Below are 24,911 nucleotides of genomic sequence, written 5' to 3' on the forward strand. Positions count from 1 at the left end.
CCCAGGCTGTAGTGCAGTGGTGCAATCTTGGCTCACCACAACCTCTGCTTCCTGGGTTCAAGCAATTCTCCTGCCTCAGCCTCCCGAGTAGCTGGGACTACAGGCACACGCCACTATGCCTGGCTAGTTTTTGTATTTTTAGTGGAGACGGGGTTTCACCATGTTGGCCAGGCTGGTCTCGAACGCCTGACTTCATAATCTACCTGCCTCAGCCACTCATGCCTGGTATTATAAGCGTGAGCCACTGTGCCTGGCTTGAATTATCTCTTTAAAGCACAAATCAGATTACACTATTTCCCTGATTAAAACTCTTCTTTGATCTCCCATTGCCCTTTGAACAAAATTCAAAGTGTTTTCCATGGTCAACAAGGTTCTGTCTCATCTCAACCGTTCTATTTTCCCTGTTGCTTACCCAGCCTTGGTGCCTGTTCTTTTTTATGTTCCTTGGACATGCCAAGCCTTTTCCTGCAGCCGAACCTTGTAATTCTTATATCTGTTGCCTGCACTCTTTCCCTAGCTTTGCAAATGCCTGGCTCATTCTCATCCTTCAGATCTCAGCTGATATCTCACTTTCTCAGAGAGGCCTGACCCCATCATTCCTCTAAGGCCCTGTCTTATCATTGTGTAATTATCTATCTGCATTGTCATCTCTCCTCAGGAGAACGTTAGTTCTTTTGTGACTGGATCTACCTTACATTAACAATTGTATCCTCTTTAAGTGTCACAGAAGCTGGCTCATAGGAGCTCAATAACTGAGAAGTAAATGAATGGACTCATAATTGACAGAAAGGGTGTTGGAGTCATATTAAAAATGAATTTGAGGTCAGGTGTGGTGGCTCATGCTTGTAATCCCAGCACTTTTTGGGAGTCCAAGGCGGGCGGATCACTTGAAGTCAGGAGTTCGAGACCAGCCTGGCCAACACAATAAAACCCTGTTTTCATTAAAAATACAAAAATTAGCTGGGTGTGGTGGCACCTGCCTGTAGTCCCAGCTACTCGGAGGCTGAGGCAGGAGAATCCCTTGAACCTGGCAGGCGGAGCTTGCAGTGAGCTGAGATCGAGCAGCTGTAGTCCAGCCTGGGAAACAGAGTGAGACTCCATCATCAAAAAAAAAAAAAAGGAAAATTTGAACCTGAGCTTTGCCATTTCTGTATGACTTTGGGCAAATTATGCTATCTCACTGGGCTTTAGTTGGCTCATTCATATAATAGCAATTCTATCTATCTCACAGAATGTTGTGCAGGTCAATTAAGATATTGGCTATGAATGTACCCACCACCATATCTGATACATATTAGGTATTCAGTCCACAACCAGTCAAATAATTCTGAACATGCATAGAAGAGTTCTGTCATGTTTCAGCCTCATTAATAGAACTGTTTGTGTGTTGTGCCTGTGTGTGTGTGATCCATAAGATGCCTATGACTTCCCTCAGGTAACACTTACCTGGCTGGGAAGACAGTTCTAACCCAGGGTGTCAGCTGTTGCACTGAGTGATACTCAATCTGATTACCCAGAGGTGCCAAGCACAGAGCCTTCACTGCAGAGCTGAACACAGAGCCTAAAATCTTAGTGATCAAATCTAACATCGTGTGGCCCAGGCTGGTTGTCAAGATAGATGGTGTGTCTAGACAGTTATCTCCCTTGGGAAATCACAGTTGCTCTAAAAGGAGGCACGTGGTCTCCTGTTAAGAATACAAAACAGGCCTGTGAGCTGTTGAGGGCGAGGTTGCTGCTTGAGGTTGCATGGGCCTATGGAGCAGAGCCGGGGAAAGAAGCTGTCTGCTTCTATACTCACAGGAATCTCTGGATCATGGTGGTGGCCTTCTTCTTCACTCATGTCGGGACAGCAGAGTCCGTGGTGCATGGGAAGGTGGAAACATAGCTATCAGCTTTCCCAGTGGCAGTGATTCTGTGCCTCCACTCAAGAGTGTTGGGAGGAATTGAAAGGCAAGTGTGGAATATGCATTACCTGCTGAGGAGGGGAGCAGAAATCTCCCTGCAACTTGCGTGCTTGGCATGATGATCTAGGTGGCTCCCATCTGAATGCTGTTAGGATGAGTGTTTTAAGGTGAGGGCTCTAGAATTAGATAGTTCTGGCCCTGGGTTCAAATCCTGGAGATGCAGTGACCTTGATCAAGTTATTTAATGTCTTAGCCATAGTTTGCCAATTATTAGATGGAGGTAATAATGACCTGTATCTTACCTAATTGCTGTGAGGATTAGATGATATAGTGCCTGGCACATAGCCAGCGTTCAGTAAATGATCATTCTTTTTATTAGTCAGGATAGTTCAGGATTTTGAGTTTAGTATTTCTTTTTCTTTTTTTCTTTTTATTTATTTTTTTCTGCCCTCTGTGAACGAAAGGTTTGGTACTTCTGATGAGCCTCACCTACACAGAACTTTCAGTCCTGCTTAGGGGAAGCTGCTAGCTATGTGCCTTGGACAAGTTATGGAACCTCTCTGAGTCAGTGTTCTCATCTGTTACATGCAGTTTACAGTTCCCATCTCACAGTGAGGATGAAATAAGATCAGAGCACCTGATACGTAGTTAGTGCTCAAAACACTTATTTCCTCCCCTTTGGTTCTCAAGTATCTGAAATTCGGTCCCTTTAAGCTTGTTAAGATTCCTCACTAGCCTTGTATGCAGCTGTGGGCAGAGAGCTTTGGCAGAAGGAAAGACTTTTTGTTTTTTTTAAAATGACTGTTTCATAATCTGTTGGCTCAAATCTGCTGCTGCCACACCCTATGCCTCTCTGGGTCCCTGCGTCCTGTTGCAGTTATCATATGCCTCACCTTTAACCTAAATGACCCTGGGAAGTGGCTGCTATGGCAGGATTTACTGAATGCAAAATGGATTTTCTTCCTTGCTCTTTGGGGCAAAGCTGGCTCAGAGATCCTTAGCTGCAGGGGGAGGGGCTGGCAGGCCTGAACTGCAGTTGGACTTAGCGGCCAGGGGTTTTCTGGTTTTCATTAAAATTCTCTGGCTGTCTTTCGGGATAGCTCCATTGGATATGACTGTGCACTGGAGCCGTTTGTGCTGTTCTCTCAGCTATACACACCCATCAAATTACAGTGCCCCTGAGGACAAGACAAAATTGAAGGTAGGGAGTGGCCTGGCTGAGGGGTCTTGCTCAGTAATCTTTGTGGTAAGGGGCCTCCATTTATAACTGCAGAGCTTGGGTTTTGCAAAGTCTTAAATACAGATGGGGAGGCAGACATGGCTGAGCTGGGAATGGATTGCAGAGAGAATCCTGTTACAGCTTGCTCTTGAGGACAGACTTGCTCTTGAAGACAGATGGAGGTTTCCTGGCAGCTGTCGGGAGTCCCCAAGTGTTACATTAATGAAAATGGCCTGATATGATTATTCTTTTTTGTTTTTGTTTGTTTTTCATTTGATTTGATCATTCTTTGGAGGTATCTGATACCCTCATATGCCCAAGGGGGTTGGGGGTGGGCGATGCAGTTTTCTGAGGGTGACAGGGTGAATAAAAGAAGTTTGAGATATTTATTTATTTATTATTGTTTTCTTAATTCCCAATGTGGTAGCAGAGGATTCAGTTTGGAATGTTAATTTCTGGTGGCCGTAGGAATCTCACTTGAGACTGAAAGTTAAACCTTCAAACCTAGGTTCAAATCATGACTCTGCTATTAACTTGCTTTATGACCTTGGGCAAGTTACTTTCCTGGATCTCAGCTTCACAGTGTGGTTGTAGGGATTAAACGAGATAAATTATGTAACGCTCTTGGCATATAGAGTGTTCTCAATAAATGGGAGATGTTATTATAAATTGGCCTAGATTTAACCTGTCACTCCAGTTTGCCAAGATATATTCCAATTCTGTCCTGTAAAACATTTGTTCTGCATCCCTCCCAGCTTTGTATCATTTAAGAACTTGAGGCAGGCCGGGCTCGGTGGCTCATGCCTGTAATCCCAACACTTTAAGAGGCTGAGGTGGGCAGATCACCCAAGGTCAGGAGATCGAGACCAGCCAACATGGTAAAACCCCGTCTCTACTAAAAATACAAAAATTAGCTGGGTATGGTGGTGTGTGCCTGTAATCCTAGCTACTTGGAAGGCTCAGGTAGGAGAATCATTTGAACCTGGGAAGCAGAGGTTACAGTGGGCCGAGATCGTGCCATTGCCCTCCAGCCTGAGCAACAGAGTGAGACTCTGTCTCAAAAAAAAAAAAAAAAAAAAAAAAAAAAAAATTAGAGGCAAATTAGTGTTCCCTAGGGCAGGCTGAAGCTCCTCTCCCTGGAAAAATACCTCAAAACCATATTATTATGTTTCCCAATGAGATGCTTAAGATGTCGGGCAGATCATATCTAGGTAACTTAGAAAAAATGGATTTTTCTTTTTTTTTTAAAGATGGGGAAAAAATGGATTTTTCTATCATTGTTGATGGATAGATTATGAGAAAGCCATTTTAATTGATGTTGGGTATAAATGTTCCCTAATGTTACTCCAAGAGAGGATCATTAAGGTTCCTATTTGCTTTTAGGGTAAACTCCTTTTCCAGTCTTTTTTCCTTTTACTCTACTCTTCAAACCCTGTGGTCTAGCTATGGTGGACTGCTTACATAAAAATAATTAATGTGAAACATACAGTGCATATGAAAGAATGTTTTAAATGCATATTTACAATTTAAAGAAGAACATTAAAATTGTGGCCAGATGCAGTGGCACATGTTTGCAATTCAAGCTACTCAGGTGGCTGAGGTTGGAGGATTGCTTGAGGCCAGGAGTTCAAGACCAGCCTGGGCAAAATAGTAAGACAATGTCTCAAAAAATGAAAGAAGGAAAATTGTGAATTTGCCATCCAATTTATCAAATGGAACATTATTAGTTCCCTAGAAGCTGTTTGTCAACTCTCTGCCCTGAAATCATACCCTGTTTCCTCCTCACAGACATAATGATATCCTGACTTTTGTGTTCATCATTCTCTTTTCTGTATGGTTTAACCACCTGTGTTTGTATTACTAAAACAATTTTTTTTTTTTTTAAAGCAAGAAGCAAGCACAAACCTAGCAATCTTTTTAAGTTACTGTTGTAACTTTTAGATCTAAACTCTGGCTCATAATCTGGCTTTAGATTTCCAGGGTGTTTAAAAGACTCTAATGGGGAAGTCAGTGAGCACGGATGTGAGTGAATCCTAGGAAATAAGGATCACTACTATTGAGACATCTGACAGGGTTGTGGTGTGGGCAGACACTGGACATCTGGTAGGAATATGGTCACAGAGAATGCATGGCTCTGTCTTTTCTACTTCTAGTCTCTCTTTGGCCTCCTTTCAACTCTCAAGGAGTAGGTCAAAGCAAAACTCTTCTGTAGCGTAAAGTGAATGTCACCAACTAATCCAAACAAATAGTGTGAAGGAGATGAGCAGGTGCTTCATCAGCACATGATCAAGACAAATAGAGGCAGAAAAGAACCTGGACCAATATGCAGGCTGGGTGGGGTAATCCCAGCACTTTGGGAGGCTGAGGTGGGTGGATCACTTGAGGCTGAGAGTTCGAGACCAGCCTGATCAACATGGAGAAACCCGTCTCTGCTAAAAATACAAAATTAGCTGCTTATGGTGACATCCACCTCTAATGCCAGCTACTCAGGAGGCTGAGGCAGGAGAATCTCTTAAACCCAGGAAGCGGAGGTGGCAATGAGCCAAGATCGCATCATTGCGCTCTAGCCTGGGCAACAAGAGCGAAACTCTGTCTCAAAAAAAAAAAAAAAAAAGAGAGAGAACACATAGCACCACTTTTGGAATATTCTTACCCAAATTGACTCATAAAAATCTCACCAAGCCTCTAGAGCTAACTTTCATATATTGGAAAGATGGGGGAAAGCATGACAAGTTGAATTACACTCTAAAGAAACAAACAGAAAAATTTAGAATGTAGAACATTCTGTCAGACAACTGACTTGGCTTCTGTAACAAGTCAGTGACATGGAAAAAATAATAAAGTGACTTAAGAATTATAACCAGATGTCATGTGTGAACCTTGTTTGGCTTAGGATAGTCTGTGTATTAGTTTGCTAGGGCTGTCATAACAAAATACCGCACATGGGGTGGCTTACACAACAGAAATTGATATTTTCACAGCTCTGGAGGCTAGGAGTCCAAAGTCAGGGTGCTGGCAGGATTGGTTCCCTCTGAGGCCTCTCTCCTTGGCTTGCAGATGGCTGCCTCTTGCCACCTCCTTGCATGGTCATTGCTCTGTATATGCACACTCCCAGTGTCCTGCTACATGTCCTAGACTCCACTTATAAGGACACCAGTTAGATTGGATTAGGGCCCACCCTAATGACCTCATTTTGACTTAATTACCTCTTTAACGGCTCTATCTCCAAATACATGAACAGCCACATTCTATGGTACTAGGAATTAAGGCTTCAACATATGGACATGTGGGGGGACACAATTTAGTTTAATTGCAGAGACTTTTTTTTTTTCTTTGAGACGAAGTCTCACTCTGTCAGCCAGACTGGAGTGCAATGGCACGATCTTGGCTCACTGTAACCTCTGCCTCCTCTCCTGCCTCAGCCTCCTGAGTAGCTGGGATTACAGGTGTGTGCTGCCACGCCCAGCTAATTTTTGTATTTTTAGTAGAGATGGGGTTTTATCATTTTGGCCAGGCTGGTCTTGAACTCCTGACCTCAGGTGATTAGTTCTCCTTGGCCTCTGAAAGTGCTAGGATTACAGGTGTGAGCCCCTGAACCCAGTCAAAAAGAGACTTTTTTTTTTTTTTTTTGAGACGAAGTTTTACTTTGTCACCCAGGCTGGAGTGCAGTGGCGTGAACATGGCTCACCACAGCTTTGACCTCCTGGGCTCAAGCAATCCGCCCACTTCAGCCTCCCAAGAAGCTGAGACTACAGGCATATACCACCACACCCAACTAATTTTTTTATTTTTTGAAGAGATGAGGTCTCACCGTGTTGCTCAGGCTGGTCTTGAACTCCTGGGCTCAAGCGATCCTCCTGCTCTGGCCTTTCAAAGTGCTAGGATTATGGGCACGAGCCACCACACCTGGCATTGAAAAGACATTTAAAAAAATTTTTTTTAAATAGCTTTTGGGTACAAGTGGTTTTTGGTTACATAGGTAAATTGTACAGTGGTGACTCCAGATATTTTAGTATACCTGTCCACCAAACAGTGTACACTGTACCCAATATGTAGTCTTTTATCCCTTACCCCCCTTGCCCACTCCTTCCCCAGGTTCCAAATTTCATTATGCTGCTCTGTATTGCTTTTGTGTGATCATAGCTTAGTTCCCACAAGTGAGAAAATAAGGTATCTAGTTTTCCGTTCCTGAGTTACTTCACTTAGAATAGTGGCTTCCAGCTCAATCCAAGTTGCTGCAAAAGACAGTATTCTGTTCCTTTTTATGGCTGAATAGTATTCCATGGTGTATATATACCACATTTTCTTTATCCACTCATTGGTCGATGGGCACTTAGGTTGGTTCCATATCTTTGTGATTGTGAATTGTGCTGTTACAAGTATGCATATGCTGTGTAAAAAGACATTTTTGAGATGTTGGGGGAAATTTTATGGACTGGGTATTGGATGATATCAAGGAATTGCTTTAATTCAGGTGTGAGAATAGTAGTATAATGTAAGATGAATAATATAGAGATGACTTCTGAGGTATATAAGAATAAAACGGTATGATATAGAATTTGTTTAAAAATCTTTAAACAGCCTGGGTGCAGCGGTTCATACCTGTAATCCCAGCACGTTGGGAGACTGAGGCAGGTGATTTACTTCATCCCAGAGGTTGAGGCTGTAGTGAGCTATGATGACACCACTGCACTCCAGCCTGGGCAACAGAGTGAGGCCCTGTCTCAAAATACATAATAATACAATATTTAAACAAAGAAAAAATAAGGGGGAAAATGGGATAGATTAAGTTAACATGTCAAAACCTTGGTAATTGTTGAATTTTGGTAATGAGTATAGGGGCCCTACTTTTATGTATGTTTGAAAACTTTATATTATATATTTAAAATATTTGAACACAACACACAAGAGTTTAATGGCAGCGGGGTTGTTGGTGATGACTGTTTTCAGTGTGTCTGTCTCTTGAGTTATATGTCTTTAGTCTGGTTGGCTACTTCCTGTGGTAGTTACGTTGGGGTCTTTTGTTGCTTGTCTTTGGACTAGATCTCTAGCTGTTTCTTGTATACCACTTGTATACCTCCAGGAGCTTATTTTTGTTTTTGAGACAGGGTCTCACTCAGTCGCCCGGGCTGGAGTGCAGTGATGTGAAACAGCTCAATGTAGCCTCGAACTCCTGGACTCAAGTGATCCTCTTGAGTATCTAGGACCACAGATGCATGCTTTCTCACTTTTTGTAGAGATACAGTCTAGAAAACCACACCTGGCTTTCTTACTTTTTGTAGAGATAGGGTCTAGCCATGTTGGCCAGGCTGCTCCCAAACTGCTGCATTCAAGCAGTCCTTCTGTCTTAGCCTCCTAAAGTAGGAGCGTCTTATAAAACGCTTCATGGAATATGAATTTCTGAGTCTTGTATACTTTAAAGCACCTTTGTTCTATTCTCATGCTTTATTGATAGTTTATCTCGGTATTGTGTTCTAAGTTGAAAATCATTTTCCTTCAGATTTTAAAGTCATTGCTGTATTGTTTTTTTAATTGTTGCTGCAGGGAAGTTGGAAGGGTTCTGATTTCTGATTCTTTATATATAACCTATTTGTTTCCCCCGTCTCTGACAGTCTGTAAAGTCTTCTCTTTGTCTGCAATTTTCTGAAATTTCACAGTGTGCTTGGTGTGCCAGACTCTTTCAACATAGCAGCCTGCATCCTTCAGTTCTCTGAAATTTAATTGAATTATATTGTTATAATTTTTCTTTTTTCTCTTCTTTCTTGGCAATTTCTCTTATTTGGGTATAGGACCTCCTGTACTGGACCTTTACAATATTCTTAACTTCTCTCTGCTGTTTCCATATCTTTGTCTTTTGAGTTTATTCTTTAGAAGATTTCAATTTTATCTTTCAATCCTTTTATTAAAGATATTTTAAAAATTCTGCTATTATGTTGTCAACATCTAAGAGCTCTTTTTGTTCTCTGTTTCCTTTATATAGCATCCTATTTTCATTTCATGGATGCAGTTTTATTTCATTTTTATGAGAATATTAGTGGTATTTCTGCCCTTGCATAGTATCTGTTTCCTTCAAGTTGCTTTTTTGTGTGTTTGCCATGGTCTGTATCTTTATTAGAGGCTTTCCCAAGATGTCGCTCTAAAATGTGATCCTTGGCTGTGTTGCTCCTGATTAAGAGTGGGAAGAAAAAAAGCTGTCAAGACCTTGACATTATGCTAAGTGAAAGAAGCCACTCACAAAAGACCACACAGTATAGGATTTCATTTATGTGAAATGGCCAAAATGGACAAATCTTCATACACAAAAAAATAGACTAGTAGTTACTTGCGGCTGGGAAGTGGGGGGAATGCAGAGTGACTACTAATGCGTATAGAATTTTATTTGGGGGAATGGAAAATGTTCTAAAATTGTTTGTGGTGATGGTTGTACAACTCTGTGAATATGCTAAAAAAAAAACCATTGAATTGTACATTTTACTTTCTTTTTTTATTTAGTTCCTAGAGCAAAATTGTATATTTTAAAAGGGTGAATTATATGGTATGTGATTTGAATCTCCATAAAGCGGTTTTTAAAAAGTGCCATCAGGAAACTCTAAATACAGAATAGAGATAATTGGCTCTGAGCCTCATAGGAGGGTGATCTGGATGGGCTGTTTGTTGCGATCCCCTGATGTTAGCATCTTCAAGTTTTACCTTGGGTACTCTCACAAAAGAAGAGTCTTTCACTCTTTTCTGCATGGTGGATTCTACCTGACTATGCTTTGGTACTCAAGAGAAGGCATATGGGAAACTTTGCATTCTACCTTCCGTAGACATAGTTCCTTATCTATGATGTTTCCCCGTCAACCACGCTGGATACTGCCAGGCCAGAGATACTCTTATTTTTTGTTATGCCGAATGCTAATGATTTACAAAAGTAGGGAGGGTAATACAGTGAATCCCCATATACCCATCATTCAGGTTCACTGGTTTTCAGTTGATGGATATATTAGTTTGCTCTGTATCCCCCAAGCCCCTTTCTCAGATTATTTCAAGCAAATGCTGGATATTTCTGTTTTGTGCTCTCCAGAGACAAGCCTTTGGAGTTTTGTTAATGAGGAGGGGGAATATAGGTATCTAACTTCCTGAGTAGCTTTCTATCTTGTGTTCTTTATTCTAGCATCCCATAAACCCGCTCTAGGAGTACAAGGTACTGTCAGTTCCTGTGCTTTTTAAGGATTCTGTGGTTTTAATAAGCCGAGTTCTAGATTTTCTCAGTATGCTAAGTCAATTACTACTCGTTCATCTGCTTCCCAGGCTTCCAAAATGTGACACCATGTCTTCTCTTGTCTTCTCTGTTCTTGTAAGGTTTAGTTAATAAGAAGAAAGTACTGAATTTTTGTGGGCTTTTTGGAATAAGTGAAATTAGAAGCCATTGTTCAGTGTGACACCTTCTCCAGATTGGCTGCTCTTTTTTTTCTTTTCAATCATGCCCTATCCTATTGTTAGTCCATTTTTGCATTACTACAAAGAAATACTTGAAGCTGGAAAAATTATAAAGAAAAGAGGTTTAATTGGCTCACAGTTTTGCAGGCTTACAGGAAGCATGGTGCTGGCATCTGCTTCTGGTAAGACCTCAGAAAGCTTACAGTCATGACAGAGGATGACAACAGCCAGAATGTTACATGTGAGAGTGGGAGCAAGAGAGAGTGAAGACAGAGGTGCCACACTCTTAAACAACCAGATCTCACATGAACTGCTAGAGGCAGAATTGACTCATTACCAAGGGGATGGTGCTAACCATTCATGAGGGATCCATCCCATGATCCAAACTCCTCACACCAGGCCCCACCTCCAACATTGAGGATTACATTTCAACATGAGATTTGAAGGGGACAAACATCCATATCATATATCACATATCCTATTCTACTCAGCCATATGGCTTTTTTTTTACATGTGTATATATATCTGTGCTTTTGTGGGTTTTTGTTGTTGTTGTTGTTATTTTTTGAGACAGGGTCTTGCTCTGTAGCCTACGCAGAAGTGTAGTGGCATGATCAGAGGTCACTGCAGCCTCAACCTCCCAGGCTCAAGTGATCCTCCCATCTCAGCCTCCTTTGTAGCTAGGGCTACAGATGCACACCACTATACCTGGCTAATTTTTAAAAATATTTTTGAAGAGACGGGGGTCTCACTTTGTTTCCTAGGCTGGTCTCAAACTGCTGTGCTCAAGCAAGGGCTTCCCAAAGTGCTGAGATTATAGTCATGAGCCATCATGCCTGGCTTTATATCTATAACATCTATCTGTATCTGTATATCTATACGTATGTATATATTTTATTTGCCTGGAAAACTCCTTTTCAATTCTTTAAGAACAAAGAGGAATTTTTCCTTATTTTAACATGCCTCTCTTTTGACCTTAAGCCCAGGCAAAAGTAAGGAGTGAGTCCCAGCTTCTGTGTACTCCCCTCTTATTATCAAAGTGTTTGCTTGTACTTGGCTGCATTACAGTTTGTTTACCTATTTGTCCTGGCCTGTGAAGTAAGGACTAGACCTTATTTTTCTTTGTATCATGTGCATAGTGCCTCATTCCCAGTAAACATGTTAACTCTGACTGGCTAATTCAGCACTGTACTTTCAGGAGTGGGGACAGATGAGCTGCAATGCTTCTTTCCTTCTTGTCTTTTACAAGCACAACTGTTTGATAAATATAAAGAGCAAAGCATGCCCTGTGGGCTTGTTGTTGTGCAATGTTGTTCCCTTTACTTTCAAGTCTGGTATTTTTTTACCCAGTCAGCAGGTTGCAGAGGGAGTGAGGGCAGCTATAAGAGTGTAAACATCCTAACAAAGATGAATGGATTCAGTCAGAGATGTGTTGTTTCCTTCACTTGATAGAAAGCCTTGTGGTCTATACTGTGCTTCACAAGAGGAACTTCTTAGTTCTGTAGTATCTTCCATTGCTTTTTCTCCTCTGACAAAATGTCAGGAGAATTTTAAAAATTGCTTATTGTATTGTTAAAAAATCAGATGTTAAGGTATTATCAATGTGAAGTCCCAATAAAATGCAAATGGATAACTTTGAAAGGGTAACATTTAACCTGTAGTTTCTTAAAGTATGTTCTCCAAGTTGCTATACATCTTCCTCCAGGGGAAAAGAAATAGAGAACTTACTAGTGTACAAACAAACTTGGGATGCTGGGTTTAACAGAGTTATATAGGGTTCCTGAGTTCAAGACATCTCAGAGCTGGAAAGATGCTATAAATCTCTTCTCCAGGAGGAAAGAAATAGGGAACTAACTAGTAGTCAAATAAACTTGGGATGCTGGGTTAAACACAGTTAAGTAGGGTTCCTTACTTCAAGACTTCTCAGAGCTTGTTACTGTGCATTGCAAATCTAAAGGGGTACATAGTAGGCAGCATTTTCTAAATTTACTTTACTTTTCTTCTGAGTAGCAGGAGCATTTCGGTATTGTGTTCTGGAAACAGCCTCTTAGTTTAATCCATCCTTTGTGGTCTAGTTCAAATGCCACTTCCTCTAAGGCTTTTCTGCCTACCCCCAGATACATACAACCTTTTCCTTCTTTGAATTGTACTGCCTTCATTTGTCTAATTGTCTTCCCACACTTCCCCTACCCTATAAGAGGTCATAAATTTTTTGTACATGTTATATAACTTTCCACTGCAGCAGGGATATTGCCTTGCATAAAACTGCTCAAGAAATGTTTGCAGTACTGTGCTGGTTCCTTAGTTGAGTCATCCTAGAGTCCAGAGGGCACCTGCAGAGCGGGGAAGCCCAAGGCAGATCTGGAGTTTGAGACCCTCACTATTTAGGCATGTAGATGGGTGGGGAGCTCACTTGCTGTGTCCTTGCTGGACACAGAGCCAGTATAAGAGGCTGGTCCTGAAGGGCAGAATTGGAAAGCAAAAAACAGGAGATGCTGAGAATATTAATCAAATGTGCTGAAGGCCTATTGTATGCCTGCGGTAAGCTTTGAATACTTAATACTTAAACTTTCAAGTTGGTGGTATTCTTCTGATTGTCTAGATGAGAAAATGGAGCATCAGAAAGGCAAAGCGGAAGTAAGTACTGGGGCTACAGAGATGAATAAAATCCAGTCCTTCCCCAAGAGGCCCCAAGATATGGAGTAGATAGTCATAAGTAAATACTTGTGAGCAGTGCGGTCACTACAGGGCCTAAGCTCTGTCAAGGTATTGTGGGAGAACCAAATAGGAGACTCTAACCTCTGTATGGGAGATGGGAGGGAAAGCATGGCAGGCGGTGATACCAAGAAAGCTTCCAGAAGGAGAGTGATGCCTGAGCAAGGTGGAATAAGAATGCAGGGACTGAAGCATGGAGGTGAGATGTATCATGGGAAATACACTCTTTCTGGGCTATAAAGTGTGAGTTTGGTGAGAATTGAGGCTGGGAAAGTTGAGAGGGTATTATAAACAGGTTGAAGAGTTCTGGACTTGGTTTTGAAATGGGAAGCCATTGTAGGGTTTCAGTCAGAGAGTGACTAGCCAGCATGTGTTTTGGATGTATATTAACCAAGGTGGAAATAAATCTGAGCTGAATAGGACCCAAGGCAGGGCTATCAGCTGGGGTTCTCAGCACTGGTGAAGGGGAGATAGGATGAAGTCTCACCCAGGGCAGTAGCAGGAGTGCAGGAGAGGAGGGGACTGGTTTGATAAATATTCAGCAGGTAAAATCACCAAGACAGGAGTTAGGGAGCAGATAGGACTCAAGTACAACCAATCCTCAGGCTTTGTGCTTGTGCATGTCTCTTCTTGCCTTAAGCAACGTTTCAAGTCTGTCTTGTCTGAGCGCTGACTTTAAGCAAATCCTGTGTGAAATGTAGGTTTATGAACAATTAATTAGGAGACGGTGTTTTATGGGGAGATTGTGACATGAAATTTCTTTAAATACTGTTGCCTTCAGATCATTTATATGTTGTGTATCTCAGAATTCTTATTTTTATAACTTCAGGGACAAATCTGTTGGGTAAAGCAGTGGTTCCCAAGCTGGGTTATCACCAGAATCAACTAATAATATTTTTTCCCCAACTATTATTTATGAAAAATTTTAATCATACTGAAAATTTGAAAGAGTAATAAATTGAACACCCAAATACCCACCAACTAAACAATTGTTAACATTTTACCTTATTTCTCATGTATGTATATATGCATATGTACATATACATATATACACATATGCTGGACTATTTGAAAGTAGCAGACGTTATAACACTTCATCTGAAATTCTCATTTCAGCATGTGTCTTCTAAGAATAAAGACATTTGACACAACATAATTATTTTATCTAAAACAAAAAACAAAATGATCATCTGATATCAGGCCATGCTCATATTTCCACAGTTGTGACCAGGGGATATTTTTACTTCATTATTATTATTTTTAAATTGTGCATTACTAATGAAAGAAACTTTTTGTAGTACTCTAGATTCCACTTCTGATTCTGGTCTGTTTTTCTTTTCTTATTTAAAAGTTGTCGTTATTTTAAAATTATAAAATTAAGGATACTTATTTAAAAATTCAAGCAATGTAAAATGTCTAATAAAAAGATCTAAAGTAAAAATTGGAAGACCTTTCTCAATTATTGGAAGTTAAGGGAACATACTTTCTTAATCAGAATATCTAGGAAAGGGATCTAGCAATTTTACTTTTAAGAAGCTCTTTGGCTCAAATGCGGTGGCTCACACCTGTAATACCAACCCTTTGGGAAGCTGAGGCAGGAGGATCACTTGAGGCTGGGAGTTCAAGACCAGCCTGGGCAACATAGTAAGACCTTGTCTCTACAAAAATTTTAAAATTAGCTGAGCGTGGTGGCATGTGCTAGTAGTCCCAGCTACAAGGGAGGCTGAGGTGGAACAATTACCTGAGCCTGGCAGGTCCAGGCATCACTGACCTATGATCGTGCCACTGGATTCCAGACTGGGCAACAAAGCAAGGCCCTGTTCCCTGCCCCTCCCCACAAAAAACCAAACAAAAACAAAAAAAGAAGCTCTTTGGATGAGTTTAATGTAGTTCATCTGGTACCAACATTTAGAAAACACTGGTCTATTGTAAGGTGTACCTATAGCCATGATTTTTACTTGTGATCAAACCAAGAAGTACTTAATTAAGTGCCTATGGTGCACTGAGCTATGTGCCAGGAATGTGGATGATCTGACGAAATATATAATGTATGTGATCTGTCTGCAAGAACGTCTTGTTGGAGAGATAAAAGTGACATTCACAAAGTCATTAGGAGGAAGGGAATTAATATTTATAGAGCACTTCCTATATGCCAGGTACTGTGACAGGTGCTTTACAAAAATATTTAAATCTGACAACAGCCCTTGAGGTAGTGACATGGGATCTTTGGGGTGTCACTTTTCTGGCCGGAAACCTGTGGCAGGTAGCGCCTTTGCCCCAGTTTTGCTTAGGCCTTCTGGGCTTGTTCTGCCCACTCGGCCTGGCAGGCTGCTCCCAGCTCACGCTACCAGCCTGGATCCCATGCCTTCAAGGGAGACTGGAGTCAGGTGTGGAGCAGTGAGAGGTATGAGAGTGAGCATGGTGTCTGGCCTCTGCACAGCCAGATACGCCAGCTCCTGCTGCAGGATGGGCAGCTCAAGGTGCCGGCATGGGCGCTAGCTCCCTGCGAGGCTGCAGCTGAACCAGGCACACTACAAGCAGCTTTCCCAACTGGCACTGGGAATGAAGTGGAACCTGGAAGCTTGGAGGTGCCAGGAGCCACAGGGCCCCAAGGAGGGAGTCACAGCCCTGGATCAGGGAGCTCCCAGGTCTGGGCTTCCTGGAGGGCCACAGCTCTTCTCTCCTCTTCACCCATAACCTGGCAAGCAAGGGACATGTTTCAACTGTTTGTGTTACAGCAACTCTTTTAGCCTTGCCGTTCAGTGAGTCCCAAGTTCTTGTCCTGTATGACCAGGAAGAATGAAATATGCAGACAGGTAGAGGGGTGAGAAAGACAAAGAGGAGCTTTATTGAGCAATAGAACAGCTCAGAGAAGACCTTCAGTGGGCAGCTCCTCTCCATAGCCAGGATGTCCTGATGAGTGTTTAACTCCTAGCAGAGGGTAGCTCCTCTCTGCAGGCAAGTGGTCCCCACAAGTGTTCAGTTCTCAGCAGAGAGGGTATCTCCTCTCTGCAGCTGGTCATCCTGTCATCTGCAGCTCTTGGCAGAGAGAAGGCTGTAGAGTTGGTGGCTCCTCTCTGTAGCTCTCAGCAGAGAGGAGGCCCTAAAGTAGGTGGCTTCACTCTGCAAGCAGGTTGTCCCATTGTCTGCAGCTCTTGGCAGAGAGGGCAGCTTCTCTTGACAGCTGGTTGTCTCATCCTCTTTCTGTTCTGTGGTCTGGCTAAGTCCAGGGTTTTTATGGGTCTCAGAAGGGAAGAAGTACATGCAATTGGTCCATGGGCAGGCCAAAAAAGGCATCACAAATCTCTACTCTGGTTTGTGGGACTGGCAGCTCACCTGGCCTGAAGCTGGGGCCTCAACAGGGACCCAACCCCTTCTGTCCACGAGCTTGTTTGCCACCTGCCTCAGTTGCGGTGTCTAGGCTACTCATGCCAATGAGCAACTACAGGCCAGTGCTGAGCTGCCCTCAGCCCCCATCTTGGCTTTTCCCCATGCTTGTCCCCTGAGGCAGCAGGGTCCTAGCATGAGCACACCCAGCCAGGCTGTGACAGTGCCCGAGCTTGACCCCAACCCTACTCTGAGATTATAGCAGGCACAAGGAGTAAGGTGAGGCCAGGCAGTGGGAGCAGGCACCTCTGAGCCTGCAAGGGCAAGGCAGGGCGGGGGTCTTTCCTGGGCTCCCAAGAGTACAGGGATGCCTGGGTCTGCAGCTGTGTTTTGGGTGGCTGAAGCTGTGCCAGGATTTGGGGGGAGGTTTCTGCTTGCTCCATGGAGTTGGAGGCCTGTGTCTACAACCATGGTTTGGGCAGCTGCAGTGGCACCTGGGTATCTCCCTCCCCAATTCTGAGGGGGCGGAGCCCTTGCTTGTCCCGGGCTCTCACTGGCTCCAGGGATCATGAAGCCCCAGCCACGCCTTCCTGCTGCAGGCAGTGTGATGGCAGTAGCTAATCTAGACAGCTCACCACTGTCATCAGTAGGTAGTAGTATTCCCATTCATTTTCTAGTTAGGGGAACTGAGTCTCAGGGAATGACTTGCCCAAAGTCATTCAGTCTGTGAGAGTTGGAACAGAGCCACAGTTTCAACTCATATCTATGTGAATCATTCTACTAAGCTACCTCTCACAGTAAGTAACAATAGCCAACAATTGTGTTGAAATTCCTACAGGAAAAAGGTACTCTTGTTCCCACTCTGATATTTGAATCAGAGAATGATTATAACACCAAATATGATCCAGAGCTAAATTTGTGTGTACTAGTAACTTAGTGTTATAAAGGTTCAGAGATGGAAAGATCAGGTGGCATCTCTGCTGCCCTGAAGGAAGAAGCAAACTAGAACAGTTAATGGGAAGCTAGGTGAGAGAAAGATGGGGCAGGGGAGTGGAGGTTTGTGCCGGCACATGGTAAAACATGCTTGGCATGGAAAATAGGTGACAAAAGGTCACTTCCTAGCAACTTGCTTCCTGAGTTAGCCAGGCAAAGGGGAAATAAACAAAATGATCTTTACCTTAATTTCCATGTTCACTTTTGCTGGACATAAATACATAACTCTTATTTTTAAAAAAATGACATGGCCTTTTGGCCCGGGGTGGTGGCCTAACACCTATAATCCCAGCACTTTGGGAGGCTGAAGCAGATGGATCACCTGAGTTCAGGAGTTCGAGACCAGCCTGGCCAATGTGACAAAACTCCCATCTCTACTAAAAATACAATAATTAGAGGGCATGGTGGCACATGCCTGTAATTCCAGCTACTCAGGAGGCTGAGGCATGAGAATCGCTTGAACCTGGGAGGTGGAGGTTGCAGTGAGCCGAGATTGTGCCATTGCACTCTAGCCTGGGTGACAGAGTGAGACTCTGTCTCAAAATGAAAAACAAAAAACACACAAAAAACTTTTTACACTCAGGAATAAAGCCAAATACTTATAGCCAACTCATCTTCGACAAAGCAAACAAAAATACAAAGTGGGGAAAGGACACCCTGATAAATGGTGCTGGGATAATTGGCAAGCAAAATGTAGAAGAATGAAACTGGATCCTATACAAAAATCAAGATAGATCAAAAAGGGTTAAGTCTAAGACCTGAAACCATAAAAATTCTAGACAATATCATCAGTAAAACTCTTCTAGATGTTGGCTTAGGCAAAGAGTTCGTAGCCAAGAACCCAAAAGTAAATGCAACAAGAACAAAAATAAATAGATGGGACCTAATTAAACTAAAAAGCTTCTGCACAGCAAAAGAAATAATCAGCAGAGTAAACAAAGAACCCACAGAGTAGGAGAAAATATTCACAAACTATGCATCTGACAAAGGACTAATATCCAGAATCTACAAGGAACTCAAACAAATCAGCAAGAAAAAAACAAATAATCTCATTAAAAAGTGATTGAAGGACACGAATAGACAATTCTCAAAAAGAAGATAAACAAACATACGAAAAAATACTCAACATCACTAATTATCAGGTGAAATGCATATTCGAACCACAGTGAGATACCACCTTATTCCTGCAAGAATGGTTATAATATAAAAATCAAAGAATAATAGATGTTGATATGGATGTGGTAAAAAGAAAACACTTTATTTTTTTTGAGATGGAATCTTGTTCTCTCACTAAGTGATTCTCCTGCCTCAGCCTCTGGAATAGCTGAGACTACAGGTGCGTGGTACCATGCCCAGGTAATTTTTGTATTTTTAGTGGAGACAGGGTTTCACCATGTTGGTCAGGGTGGTCTCAATTTCCTGATCTTGTGATCCACCTCCCTTGGCCTCCCAAAGCGCTAGGATTACAGGTGTGAGCCACAACACCTGGCTGAAAAGGAAACACTTTTATATTGCTGGTGGGAAGATAAACTAGTACGATCACTGTGGAAAACAGTACGGAGATTCCTTAAAGAACTAAAAGTAGAACTACCATTTGATTCAGCAATCCCACTACTGGGTATCTACCCAGAAGAAAAGAAGTCACTTTATGAAAAAGACACTTATACACACTTGTTTATAGCAGCACAATTCACAATTGTGAAAACATGGAACCAGCTTAAATGTCCATCCACCAATGAGTGGTTAAGAAAATGTGGTATATATACACTATGACAGACTACCAAGTCATAAAAAGGAATGAAATTATGGCATTTGCAATATCCTGAATGGATTTGGAGATCATTATTCTAGGTGAAATATCTCAGGAATGAAAAACCAAATATCGTTATGTTCTCCCCTATAAGTGGGAGCTAAGCTATGAGGATGCCAAGGCATAAGAATAATGGACTTTGGGGACTTGGGGGAAAAGGTGGGAGGGGGTGAGACATAAAAGACTACACATTGGGTGCAGTGTGCACTGCCCGGGTGAAGGGTGCACCAAAATCTCAGAAATTATCACTAAAGAACTTGGCCAGGTAACCAAAAACAAAAACAAAAACAAAAAAACCACCTGTTCCCCAAAAACTATTTAAATAAAAACATTAAAAAACCTCTTTGCTACATTATTATTAATTACTATTATTTTGAGACAGGGTCTCACTCCTGTTGCCCAGGCTGGAATGCCCTGGCTGGCACAGCTCACTGCACCCTCTACCTCCCAGGCTCAAATGGTATTCCCACCTCAGCCTCTTTAGTAGCTGGGACTACAGGCAGGTGCCAACCATGCCCAGCTAATTTTTGTATTTTTTGTGGAGATGGGATCTTGCCATGTTACCCAGGCTGGTCTCACACTCCTGGGTTCAAGTGATCTGCCCAACTCAGCCTCCCAAAGTGCTGGGATTACAGGTGTGAGCCACCATGCCCAGCTTTTATACCTTATTAAGTCACTGGAGAGTTTAGTCACTAAAGTTTTTCTATTAAGTTTTTCTACTGACACTGCACTGATTTTTTTTATGTCCCCATCTTCCCCACCAACTCACTCTGAACATGAAAGGGCAAGTACTGAGGGTCCTGCAGTCAGTAGGACCCCAGCCAGAAGTGCAAACATAAGTGACATTTGAGTGAAAATGTAATAATAGAAGTCTGTATGAGGAACAGAACTTGCTTACACAGAAGTGAGAAGGGGGTGTGTGTTTGCATTGGCTCTCCTAAGTTCTCTGAAGATTGCTTCCAACTCTTCTGATTATCTTCAGAGCCTGGAGTTGGGACCTTCTGCAAATGCTGCTGTGTATTTTATGGTCAGTTGTGTAGAAAGAGAATGCACTTACAAGTCAAAACAGACCTGGATTAGTGTCCTTGCTTCTCTGCCTACCAATGTATTTGTTAACCTTGGGCATATTTTTAACTTTTTAAGATTAAGTCTTACAGATTTCTGTAATTTATAATTAGGTCCCCTTTCTCTGCCATGATTAAATGTATGTCATCACTGAAAATGATTCACTGAAAAAGACTCTAATATGTCTTATCTGGAAACAAGCCAACCCTCCCAAATTTCCAAAACCTTTTTAAATTTGTCTCTTAAATATTGCAAAATAAATTTTTTTTTAAACTTAAAAATCTGTTGACATGATATCCCCCTGTAAATATCTCCTAGTTTCCCTTTCCCTTTTCTCAGGAGCACTTTGATAAGTTGTCCATAGTTTTGGCTTACTTTCCCCTCCACTCCCCCAATTCTAATCTCTTCCTCTCATTCCACCAGGACTGTCCTTGTCTCTGTCAACCAGTGACCTTCATGTTGCCAAATCTAAGGCCACTTCTTTGTTTTTGTTTTGTTTTGTTTTGAGACAGAGTCTCACTCTGTTGCCCAGGCTGGAGTACAGCGGCATGACCAGAGCTCACTGCATCCTCAGCGTCCCTGGCCCAAGTGATCCTCCTGTCTCAGCCTCCTCGGTAGCTGGGACTACAGTCTCACGCCACCATGACCAGTTAATTTTTGTGTTTTTTGTAGAGATAGGATTTTGCCTTGTTGCCCAAGCTAGTCTCAGACTGCTGGTCTCAAGGAATCTGCCTGCCTCAGCCTCCCAAATGCTGGGATTACAGGCGTGAGCTACCATGCCCAGCCCACTTATTTGTTTTAATCTTACTTATTCTCTTAGCAGCATTTGACAAGACTGATCAGCGTTTTTCTTGAAACTCTACTTCTTTTTTTTTTTTTTTTTTTTTTAAGACAGAGTCTTGCTCTGTCGCCAGGTGCCAGGCTGGAGTGCAGTGGCATGATCTTGGCTCACTGCAGCCACCTCCTAGGTTCAAGCAATTCTCCTGCCTCAGCCTCCCGGGTAGCTGGGACTACGGATGCACGCCACCACACTCAGCTAATTGTTTTTTTATTTTTAGTAGAGACAGGGTTTCACCATGTTGGCCAGGATGGTCTCGATCTCTTGACCTTACGATCCACCCGCCTCGGCCTCCCAAAGTGCTGGGATTACAGGCTTGAGCCACCGCACCCAGCCGACACTCTACTTCTTGATTCTCTTCCTACCTCTCTGGGCTTTCTTCAGTCACCTTCTTCCCTCCGTCTCTAAATGGTGATATGCCCAGGTTCCGAAATGGCTCTCTTTTCTATTGATTCACTCTCCATAGATATCCTCTTATAATTCAGTGGCTTTAAATAACATCAGTTTGCTAGTGACCCTCACGTTTGTATCTTTAGCCTCAGACTTCTCTCTCTGGAACTTCAGATTCATGTCCACATACATGTCTTAGAGTCATTTCAAATTTAACATGGCCAGAAGAGGACTCTTGATTCAACTCCACTCCAATCTCACTGTTTTCCCAATCTTCCCAGCTTCACAAAGTGGTGCCATTATCCCCCCTTGTGCTCAAGTCAAATATCTAGGTATTGCTTTTGATTTCTTTGTTTCTTTCCCATCCTCTTCCAATCCTTTAGCAAGTTCTATCTTCTCTATTTTCAGAAACGCTCCCAAATTTATATCCTTCTCTCCATCCCCACTACCAGCACCCTGGTCCAAGCCATGTGATCTCTCACCTAGACTGTTTGTAGTAACCTCCTAACTAGTCAGTTTGTTTCTGCTGGTATCCACACCATAATACCCTCCATTACAAAGACTAAAAAAAAATTGTTAAATGTTAATTGGTTTGTGCCACATTTCTTAAAAGCCTCCAGGTGACCCTACATTGCACTCAGAATGAAATCCCAACTCCTTGCCCTGGCTTTCCAAGGACTATGTGACCTGTCCCATAGCAATCTCTCAGTTCCCTTCTTGTTTACCATGTACTTAGTCTCAGTGTCCCTTCTTTCAGTTCCTTGAACATGCCAAGCTCATTGTCACTATAGGGCCCCATACTAGCCGAACTCTATGCCTAAAATGCATTTCTTCCATTCTTCTTGTGCTTGACTCACCCCTTCCTCCCTCCCTCCCTCCCTTACTTCCTCCCTCCCTCCTTCTTTCCTTCCTTCCTTCCTTCCCTCCCTCCCTCCCTCCCTCCCTCCCTCCCTCCCTCCCTCCTTCCTTCCTTCCTTCCTTCCTTCCTCCTTCCTTCCTTCCTTCCTTCCTCCTTCCTTCTTCCCTTTCCTTCCTCTCCCCTTCCCTCCCCTCCCCTCCCCTCTCCTCCCTTCTCCTCCCCTCCCCTCCCTACTTTCCATCCTTCCTCTCTCCCTGCTTTCTTTCCTTTCAAGAGGAAAGACGTCTTGCTTTGTTGCCTTGGTTGATGTGCACTAGCACCATCAAAGCTCACTGCAGTCTTGACCTCCTGGGTACAAAAGGAGGTCAAGACTGCAGTCTTTTGCCTCACCTTCCTGAGTAGTTAGGACTACAGATGTGTGCCAGCACATCCAGCTAATTTCTTTATTTTTGGTAGAGATGAGGTATCACTGTGTTGGCCAGTCTGGTCTTGAACTCCTGGGCTCAAGTGATCCTCCTGCCTCAGCCTCCCAAAGTGCTGGGATTACAGGTGTGAGCCACTGAGCCTGATCTGGCTCTTTCTTATTCAATTCTCATTTTAAATAGATCCACTTCAGAGATGACTTCTGTGACAGCTATCCAATCTTTTCCTCCTATTTTAATTCTCTACTAGCACCTATCACTGTCTGATACTTTTCTTGTTTATTTAAGTATACAGTTATTTTCCCATGTATTCATTCATTGCTCTATTTTTATGCTGTATGAGAGAGGGACCTTTTATGCTTGCTCATCATGGTATCCCCTGCTTCTGGATATGTGACTTGCACATAGTACATGCGTAGTACATATGTATGAAGTGACTGAATGTTTTTCTCACCTGTAAAATGGAGAGACCAATACTTAATGTCTCAGAGTTGTTGAGGACTAGTATTATCTAATTTGATAATGCAGGTAAAGTGGTTAGGTCTGTGTTTAGCACATTGTGTTTATAGAAACTGTATTGTTTTGTAAATATCTGGCTTATTGTAGACATTCAACAAGGTTAGTTCTCTTTCTTTCTTGCAGTCTGGATCTCCTGCACCATTTTATATTTCATTGACCTGCACTCCAAAGTGTGCACTCCCCCAACTCACACAGAGACACTGCGTTGTAACAAGGTTTAACTTTCTCTTGGGAAATTACAGTTTTCTTCTCTTTGGTTATATGATCTTTGCCAATTAACTCTCCTTAACAGCAAAGTGTTTTGGGTTTTGATTTCCTCATCCTAGTCTTTAGTTTCTCTGAAAAGCACTCTCAGCTTTTGTGTATACTGATCAGTTTTTATTTTGCATTTACTTAATATTTAGTCTACCGAAATGTCAGGCAATGAGAATAGAGATAGGAATTTGCAGAAACCTCTGTCCTTAAGTGGAGGAAACAGGATACATAAACCAACAAGAATAATAAAGTATCCGGCTGAGCATGGTGGCTCACACCTCTAATCCCAGCACTTTGCGAGGCTGAGGCAGGCAGATCACTTGAGGTCAGGAGTTTGAGATCAGCCTGGTCAACATGGCGAAACTCCTGCCTTTACTAAAATGCAAAAATTAGCCAGGTGTGGTAGCACATGCCTGTAATCCCAGCTACTAGGACGTCTGAGGCGGGAGAATTTCTTGAACCCAAGGGCAGAGGTTGCAGTGAGCCAAGATCACGCCACTGCACTCCAGCCTGGGCAATAGAGCAAGACTCTGTCTCAAAAAAAAAAAAAAAAAATTTAAAAATGCCTGTGGAAAAAGTCTGCAGAACATAGAGGAGGCACAAAGTTGGGAGTAACTAATTCATATGGAGGATGGGGGTACAGTTGGAGAGATAGGTGGTTGTTTACCACCCAACAAAGAGAGATGAGCCCTGTGAGTAAAGGTGTGAAGGGATGAACCTGTCTAAGGGCCCATGCTCTGGGAACTTGGCAGGGCTGCGTGATCATAGCGGTAGTGACAGTAACAGAGATCGTGAGAAGCAAAGCCTGAAAGATGCGAGGTGCTGGGCCGTGGAGGGCTCTGCATGCCCTACTGGGGAATTTGAACTTTCGCCAGCAATACCAATAACAGTAGCAGCACCTAACATTTATTGAGCACTTCCTATATGCCAGCCCCTCTTCTTTGTACTTCATTGTATCAATTCCTTTAATCTGTACAACAGTTCTGTGAGGTAAGTACTGTTATTATCCCTATTTATAAATAAATAAACATAGGATAGGTATTGAATTTGTTCTTAAAAATAATAATAAATAAATAAATGTAGGCACCACGAGGACAAGGAACTGGCCCAAGGTCACCCAACTCATAAAGAGTAGAGACAGGATTCAGACTCAGGCATGGTGGCCCCAAAGTT

General features: G+C 42.5%; 1 protein-coding gene across 4 annotated transcripts in view; it reads left to right on the plus strand.

Annotated features, from left to right (window-relative positions):
- RAB30 (RAB30, member RAS oncogene family) overlaps positions 1–24,911 on the plus strand; it is a 94,686-nt gene that overhangs the window by 35,881 nt on the left and 33,894 nt on the right. For 2 of the 4 annotated variants that reach the window (XM_017544929.2, XM_017544931.2), the window contains exon 1: positions 2,490–3,105. The exons of the other annotated variants lie outside the window; for them this stretch is intronic. The gene's annotated coding sequence lies outside the window, so the exon portion shown is untranslated. Of the gene's footprint in view, positions 1–2,489; positions 3,106–24,911 lie in introns of those variants that run through there. 4 annotated transcript variants of the gene reach the window in all.

The sequence above is a fragment of the Cebus imitator genome, unplaced genomic scaffold, assembly GCF_001604975.1.
Source record: "Cebus imitator isolate Cc_AM_T3 unplaced genomic scaffold, Cebus_imitator-1.0 Scaffold174, whole genome shotgun sequence".
Taxonomy (NCBI): domain Eukaryota; kingdom Metazoa; phylum Chordata; class Mammalia; order Primates; family Cebidae; genus Cebus; species Cebus imitator.